Below are 9,595 nucleotides of genomic sequence, written 5' to 3'. Positions count from 1 at the left end.
CCCCCTGCTGCAGTTTGGTCATTAGGAGAAACTGATGTACTGAATGAAACTAAGCGTAATCTCTCGACCCAACATAAGGAGTCTGAAACTTGCTATAATGTTTCACTTACTACCCTTGAGGTCGATGTTTTGGACTGTGTTGATGGATGTTCTGAAGGTAGTGATGGTTCTGTTGGAATGCTAGATGATAATGATGATGATGAAGATGATGATGATGATGATGATGTTGATAATGATGGTGATTATGATAAAGGGGCCAAGACCGGTCAAAAGGGTAAAAAGGGGCAAGATGTCGATGATATCGAAGTTGGGTCGGATTTATATGAGAAAAAACAAGGTTTCAGCTTGTCTAATTGTAGTGATTCGAAATTACACTTAAAGTCTTCAAATATATCTATGACTGCTATTAAGAAGAAAATGAATACACTAGAGAAGCGTCCTAGAGTTGGAAAACGGAAAAAATCTAACAATGTTGATTAAAGATTGTGTCCTTGTTTCTTTTTTTAACAATAATGCTAATACAATCTATAAATGTTGGTGGACTTCGGTCTTTACAAAACTTTGAGAAATTGATTGCTTTTGCCAAATCCAAATCGATTGGGATTTTATGTTTACAAGAGACATTTTGGGATCCTGATTTTGTTGATATTTATAAACATTTGTGGGATGGGTCAATTTTGTACTCGTGTGATGGATCTTCAAAGCGTCGTGGATATGCAGTTTTAGTTTCCAAAGGTTTTGAAAAATGTGTTTCAAAAGTTGAAGCCGATCCTCGAGGGAGATTTATCCATTGCCATTTGCAATTAAATGATGTCCAATTGGATTTACTGTGCTGCTATGCTCCTAATGATCCGGTCGAGCGTGGTGTGAAGATAAAATATCAAATTGAGGATCAGTTATGTTATGCGGCGATTTTAATGATGTTGTCGACTCACGAATAGATAGGTCATCTACAATGGCCTCTCATGGTGTTTACTGTCGTCGTTGAAACAACAAACCTAACTGATTGTTGGTGCTACTTTCACAAGGACGGCCATGGCTTCACCAGACGTCAAGTTGTTAATGGTGTGCTAAAGCAGTCTAGAATCGATTATATCCTTGTTTCGCATGACCTCGAGAAATACCTGAGTAATTCGTCTTTATTCTGCACAACTCTAAGTGATCATTGTTTTGTCTCTGTGTATCTTAACTTTAAATCCAATGATCGCGGCCCGGAATTTGGGCCCTTAACAATTCCCTGTTATCTTATATTGACTACAAGGGGTGGATAGGGAGGATAATTAGTGATGCTTTACAGTGTCCTCTCTTCGGTACAGACATTCTTTTATGGTGGGATAATCTCAAGTATCGTTTAAAGAAGGATACAATTACTTACGCTTCAGCTCGGCGCGCGAAACAAAAGGATTACTATTGGGTCCTTCAAAGGCGCCTTGGGACTATTTACAATCGTGCTGGTAGGAACCTGAATTATGATAGTGTCCTACTTGCTGATCTTGAATCAGAGCTTGCCGAATACGAGTCAAATATTTGTGATGGTGCCATAATCAGATCTCGTGTTCGTGACTCCTTAGATTCGGACAGATGTACTTCGTATTTTCTTCGCCTGGAGAAGCAAAAGAAAGAATCCCAATTTATTAAAGAAATTCTCGATCTTAATAATGAAACGGTTAGTGACAGCTTTGGAATGTTAGAAGTTACAAAGTGTTTTTATAAAAATCTTTACGCCAAGGATAAATATGTCCGCGCTGATAAGTCTGCAATTGAACCATTCTGTACCTCACGCCTGGACCAACCAGATGTTGATTTTTGTGAAAGTGTTTTTTCTAAGGATGAACTGTTTCAGGCTCTCAGCGGCATGTCCAGAAATAAATCTCCTGGTCCTGATGGCCTTACGGTGGAGTTTTTTTTTTGACCTTCTGGGATCAATTAGGTGATATATTTTGTAAAGTTGTGAGTGCGATTATTGAGTTAGAGTCTTTATCATCAACTATGAAGCGTGGTATGATATCAATTTTCTTCAAAAATAAGGGGGATCGGAATAACTTAAAGAACTATAGACCAATAGGTCTTTTGAACGTAGACTATAAAATTTGGTCGCGTTCCTTGGCCTTAAGATTGAAGTCTGTCGTATCATCTATAGTTTCTAATGATCAAACATCGTGATATTGCCTTTAATGTATGTGCTATTCGAGATGTTTTGGACTTTGCTGATATTGAAGATCTACCACTTTTTCACCTCAAAATCGACTCTCAGAAGGCTTTTGACATGGTTTCTCATGAATACCTTTTTAATGTGATGGAGTGCATGGGCTTTGGTCCAAAATTTTTAAAGTATGTTAAGATCTTAAACATTGATATTAAGAGCTGCGTCAAGGTCAATGGTCATATATCTCTCTCTTTCCCAGTTTTACGCTCCGTGAGGCAAGGGTGTCCGATTGCAGCTTTATTGTATGTACTGTCTGTTGAACCATTAAATGCCATTATCATGTCAAATTCCGATATTCATGGCATTCCAATCCCTTTGACTTGTAGATCATCACTCATTTATCAACATGCCGATGACATGACATTGACGCTCTCTGATTTTGATTCAGTTAATGAAGCTTTTATTTCTATAGAACAATATTGTACTTTATCCGGAGCCAAAGTGAATGTTGAGAAGTCAGAACTTCTTTTGGCTGGCTCTGCTCATTGTCAGGATGTTGATCTAAATATGCCACTTACGGTTTTGTCCGATTCTGTGCTGATATTAAGTATATTTCTTGGCCCAAATCGTTTATTATGTGAGTGTCAAAATTGGGAAGGGAAAATCTCTTAGATGAAACGTGTTGTTGATCTGTGGACATTGCGAGATCTTTCTCTCATAGGGAAATCGATAGTTTGACGTTCACTGTGTCTGTCTTTACTCTGGTATCCCTTAAGAATCATAAGCATTCCTGAGTGGGCATGTTTAGATATCAACAGAATTATCACGTCTTTTTTGTGGGGTAAAGGTCGCCCTAATTTAATTAAGAAAACGACTGTAATTGGTGAACGGTATTCTGGTGGTCTTAACATTCCGTTCATTGAAACTCGCCGAGATTCTTTCAGATTAAATTGGCTTTCAAAATATCTCAATGTCGAGATGGAATGTGCCTGGAAAGATTTTATGTCGTATTTCCTAAAAATGTATCAATGTATGAATCTTACTTCTGAGCTGTTGTTCATAAACTACAATGTATGTGAACTTAGAAAATTGCCAAATTTTCACCAGGAAATACTAATTGCATGGGACACTGTGAATCAATCCGAACGTACTTTTTCTAATGAGTATATGTTTGTTGTTAATCAGCCAATATTTGATAACCCTCATATAAGTCTATGCAAACGTACTTTAGATCTTAAAAATATTTATATTATGTCGGGTTTGGTCAAGATTTGTGATGTTATCTATTGTGTCATACCAGGGTTTTTAAGGTCAGGGGCTAATTGTGAAATGGTCCAAGATGAGTGTCATGAAATTGATACAACTAAGGTCATATCGTCCTTTGCAGAAATATGTGATGCTTTACCGAAGAACTGGCAAGAGTTGATCTGCTCGACTAGCAAGAGAATAGTCCCTTTTGATGATTTTCATATTGAGAGCAATAATGCTCTGACTACTAGTGTAACGACATGTTCGGCAAAGAAATCATATTCTCTATTACGAGCTATTATTTTTAAGGAACCTTCTTGCTATACTTATTGGTCGAGAATAGGTCATGAGGTTGATAGCAATAAAGTCTGGAAGAGTGTCATTTTTAATTACAAGAGCTCTGAGATGATTGATAACGATTTTAGGATAGTCCACAATATCATTTGGACAAATGCTAGAAAATATCTAACGAAAATCCTTACAAACCCTTATTGCTCTATGTGCTCCTATGATGCAAGTGAATCACTTCAACATCTTTTACTAGATTGTGATTCAATTATATTTTTCAAAGATAAAATTTGTGATATCCTCACCACTTTGTTATTAAATGTAGGGTTTCAAAATAAGGATTTTAGAACTTGGGTTTTATTTGGTTACCCGGTTTCGAAATCAGAACATAATACTTTTCTGATCATTTTGTTTTCATCTGTCAGACTAGCTATTGTTAAAAGAACAACCTATTTCAATTCATGTAGCAGAGAAGTTGATTTGTATAAACTTTTTTCTGAAGGTTCTCACTCAGCAGTTGAATTGTATTTTATTTAAGGTCGGTTTTGCCAAATTTATAAACCTTATGAACTTTAATGTTTTTATGGATTTTTCTAATGATAATTCTTCAGTTACACTTAAGTTTTAACAATACTGACTATACAAAAACTGTGATATTTTTACACTGATTTTATTTTATTTTTTTTATGTTAGTAACTGTTTCTATTGATGTGTTAATAAAAAAAAAAAAAAAGCCGTAACCCAATGGGATAATCCGAACGAAGGTTCGAATCCAGTTCGTAGCATAATTGTTAATATCATTCCTCTATACAGAGTTAGCATAATTGTTAATATCATTCCTCTGCGTGGCGTTTTTTTCTAAGAATAACCTGCATTTTGTTGATCAAAGAATGTACACAGGATGTTTTAAGTTTTTAGTGATAATATTTGAACCGCAACACAGTAAATATATAAATCCATAGAGAAGTTCCTCTTTTGAAATGAATCATTATTTATTTTTTTACCTGTAAACGTAGTTATCTTTTCCTTAGTAAATCTTTGACTTTCCTCCCGATGATAAATTCTATGACTTTGTATACAGATATTCTTGAGAGCGTTTCGTAGAGAAAATTAAGTTTTTAGTGATATTATTTTAACCGCAACACAGTAAATATATAAATCCATAGAGAAGTTTCTCTTTTGAAATGAATCATTATTTATTTTTTTACTTGTAAACGTAGTTATCTTTTCCTTAGTAAGTCTTTGACTTTCCTCCCGATGATAAATTCTATGACTTTATGTTTTAGTTTTACTGATGAAATAAAATACCGTTACTGTAAACGTATCGCTTCATTTATCCCGATGATAAATTCTATGACTTTGTATACAGATATTCTTTAGAGCATTTCGGAGAGAATCTAAGTCTAAACTAATTACGACTGATGTTCGCGTCTTTTTTCCATCTGAATGGCTTCAAAGGTTATCAAAACATGGTTTCGGAATTGTGATTAGTTTACAAAGATTAACAAATTTACCATCAATGCGGTATCTTTATTGGGCTGACGATCAAACAAACAGATTAGGCTCTTGATTAGATTTATTTTTTGGGATAAAATCTGAGTTCGTTCAAATTAAGTTTGTAATATATAAACGAAAACATTTAATTTCAAATAGACATTCTGTAATCTTATTGCAAATTTGCCCATTCAATTCCAACAACAATATCAAATGGACACTCTTGCTGCAGCCATCAAACTTCGCTCTCTTTTGAAAAGCCACGACTTTTCTGTCCAACAACTCAGAAAAATAGGTAAGACCTTGACTTTTTTCAACCACAAACATTTAGATAGGTTATCTATCAATCCAACCGTGTTCGATAAAAGAAATTTTAGGTGTTTCTATTACTAATATGCAATTCTTAATTCCAGAGTCCTATTTAGAAGAGCTAAATAACAAGATATCCTCAAGAACGGACACCAGGTTTATTAGTGGTGGATACTTAATTATTTTGCGAAAGAGTGTTATTGAAGGTTTTCGTAGTCTGGTTCAATCCTTCCGTTATAAGAGGTGGAATGAAATACATGATTGTGTAAATGGTATCATTTCGGATCTATCAGGAGAAGACAGTCGGCGAACAAATGATGATGGGAACAACTTAATTACAGAAGAATTTGATCTAACCATACAAAGTTTCAGTATGGAATTCTGTGAGCTTCACAGAGGGTGTTGAACTCGAATATTTTGTTACTGTTATGTTTTACTGTTATGTTTTAGTTTTACTGATGAAATAAAATACCGTTACTGTAAACTTATCGCTTCATTTATCCCGATGATAAATTCTATGACTTTGTATACAGATATTCTTGAGAGCATTTCGGAGAGAATCTAAGTCTAAACTAATTACGACTGATGTTCGCGTCTTTTTTCCATCTGAATGGCTTCAAAGGTTATCAAAACATGGTTTCGGAATTGTGGTTGGTTTACAAAGATTAGCAAATTTACCATCAATGCGGTATCTTTATTGGGCTGACGATCAAACAAACCGATTAGGCTCTTGATTAGATTTATTTTTTGGGATAAATTAAGTTTGTAATATATAAACGAAAACATTTAATTTCAAATAGACATTCTGTAATCTTATTGCAAACTTGCCCATTCAATTCCAACAACAATATCAAATGGACACTCTTGCTGCAGCCATCAAACTTCGCTCTCTTTTGAAAAGCCACGACTTTTCTGTCCAACAACTCAGAAAAATAGGTAAGCCCTCACCCTTGACTTTTTTCAACCACAAACATTTAGATAGGTTATCATTCAATCCAACCGTTATCAATAAAAGAAATTTTAGGTGTTTCCATTACTAATATACAATTCTTAATTCCAGAGTCCTATTTAGAAGAGCTAAATAACAAGATATCCTCAAGAACGGACACCAGGTTTATTAGTGGTGGATACCAAATTATCTTGCGAAAGTGTGTTATTGAAGGTTTTCGTAGTCTGGTACAATCCTTCCGTGATAAAAGGTGGAATGAAATACAAGATTGTGTAAATGGTATCATTTCGGATCTATCAGGAGAAGACAGTCGGCGAACAAATGATGATGGGAACAACTTAATTACAGAAGAATTTGATCTAACCATACAAAGTTTCAGAATGGAATTTGTGAGCTTCACAGAGGGTGTTGAACTCGAATATTTTGTTACTGTTATGTTTTAGTTTTACTGATGAAATAAAATGCCGTTACTGTAAACTTATCGCTTTATATATTGGATATGAAAAGTTTGAGGCCCTTGCTTTATTTGACTGCGAAAGTCCAGCTGCGATGGCCGAGTGGTGAAGGCGTTGGACTCGAAATCCAATGGGATATTCCCGCGCAGGTTCAAATCCTGCTCGTAGCGGTATTTTTCGTAAATACATATCACTATATTTTATATACTGATTGCAAATTGATCTATATCATCGACGATATCTAAGGGAAGTGGCCTGAATAAATCTGACATATTGGAATATCCAAGTGCTGAACTTGTAGTTGAATTTCAACACGACACTTCTGCACGTGTTCTAGTTTTTCTTATCGCTTTATATATCGCATATGAAAAGTATGAGGCCCTTGCTTTATTGGACCAAAAAAGTCCCATCTGCGATGGCCGAGTGATTAAGGCGTTCGACTCGAAATCCAATGGGATATTCCCGCGCAGGTTCAAATCCTGCTCGTAGCGGTATTTTTCGTAAATACATATCACTATATTTTATATACTGATTGCAAATTGATCTATATCATCGACGATATCTAAGGGAAGTGGCCTGAATAAATCTGACATATTGGAATATCCAAGTGCTGAACTTGTAGTTGAATTTCAACACGACACTTCTGCACGTGTTCTAGTTTTTCTCATCGCTTTATATATCGCATATGAAAAGTATGAGGCCCTTGCTTTATTGGACCGAAAAAGTCCCAGCTGCGATAGCCGAGTGGTTAAGGCGTTCGACTCGAAATCCAATGGGATATTCCCGCGCAGGTTCAAATCCTGCTCGTATCGGTATTTTTCGTAAATACATATCACTATATTTTATATACTGATTGCAAATTGATCTATATCATCGACGATATCTAAGGGAAGTGGCCTGAATAAATCTGACATATTGGAATATCCAAGTGCTGAACTTGTAGTTGAATTTCAACACGACACTTCTGCACGTGTTCTAGTTTTTCTCATCGCTTTATATATCGCATATGAAAAGTATGAGGCCCTTGCTTTATTGGACCGAAAAAGTCCCAGCTGCGATGGCCGAGTGGTTAAGGCGTTCGACTCGAAATCCAATGGGATATTCCCGCGCAGGTTCAAATCCCGCCCGTAGCGGTATTTTTCGTAAATACATATCACTATATTTTGTATACTGATTGCAAATTGATCTATATCATCGACAATATCTAAGGGAAGTGGCCTGAATAAATCTGACATATTGGAATACCCAAGTGCTGAACTTGTGGTTGAATTTCAACAAGACACTTCTGCACGTGTTCTAGTTTTTCTCATAATCTGGTTTCTCAGATTAAAGAGTTGGAGTCATTGCTAATTTTAGCCGAAATAGACCGAGCCAAGATAGACCAGTGGTTAAGCCGTAACCCAATGGGATAATCCGAACGAAGGTTTGAATCCGGTTCGTAGCATAATTGTTAATATCATTCCTCTATACAGAGTTAGCATAATTGTTTAAAATATCATTCCTCTACGTGGCGTTTTTTTCTAAGAATAGCCTGCATTTTGTTGATCAAAGAATGTACACAGGATGTTTTAAGTTTTTAGTGATAATATTTTAACCGCAACACAGTAAATATATAAATCCATAGAGAATTTCCTCTTTTGAAATGAATCATTATTTATTTTTTTACCTGTAAACGTAGTTATCTTTTCCTTAGTAAATCTTTGACTTTCTTCCCTATGATGAATTCTAAGACGTTGTATACAGATATTCTTGAGAGCGTTTTGTAGAGAATCTAAGTATTTTTTTTATCACCTGAAAACTAATTACGACTGATGTTCTCGCGTCATTTCTTCCATCTGAATGGCTTCAAAGGTTATAAAAACATGGTTTCGGAAATGTGATTAGTTTACAAAGATTAACAAATTTACCGTTGATGCGGTATCTTTATTGGGCTGACGATCAAACAAACCGATAAGGATCTTATTTAGATTTATTTTTGAAATAAAATCTGAGTTCGCTCAGATTAAGTTTGTAATATATAAACGAAAACATTTAATTTCAAATAGACATTCTGTTATCTCATTGCAGACTTGCCCATTCAATTCCAAGAACAATATTTTTTTTTTATATAATCCCTCAGACCCACCCACACTCAGATCAAGTGATAGGTGGATATACTATGGAAAATATAAATTAGTATATCCACCACTCACATATACCTTTAGTCGAAAAATAAAAATAATTAAAAATCTAACAAAGGCATATGTGAGTGATCTTCATTGTGTAACCAAATTTGTATGCATTTATTTCTGTTATTGTGGGACTTTGCTTTCAGCAAAGTCCCAGTTTGTTATCGAAATGTCAATTCTTTTTTTTTTTTTTTTTTTTTTTTTTCGATTTTTACACACCTTCCTGAGCTTAGACTACAATAGTTGCAGCAACCATTCAACATTCACGAACCTTAGATATAGGCGACGATGTGCATAAATATATTTTGGATCTTTTTTGCAAAACCGGAAGTGCCACAGTTCAATATATGCAAGAATAGATAATCGGCTCTAGAAGTCGTATTTTTCGGTCGATTTTCTTTGGGTTTGCATTTTTGGAATCTACTGTTAAAATCTGAAAGAATAGCAGTTTCAAAATTTCAAAATTCGAAAATTTTTTTGCTTTTTGTCTGATTAATCTGAATAAAATTGAGCAAAGACAGTTTAAGAATGTAAACAA

Source organism: Lottia gigantea (assembly GCF_000327385.1).
Source record: "Lottia gigantea unplaced genomic scaffold LOTGIsca_75, whole genome shotgun sequence".
Taxonomy (NCBI): domain Eukaryota; kingdom Metazoa; phylum Mollusca; class Gastropoda; family Lottiidae; genus Lottia; species Lottia gigantea.
The sequence above is the reverse complement of the archived record's forward strand: the minus strand, read 5'-3'. Positions refer to the sequence as shown.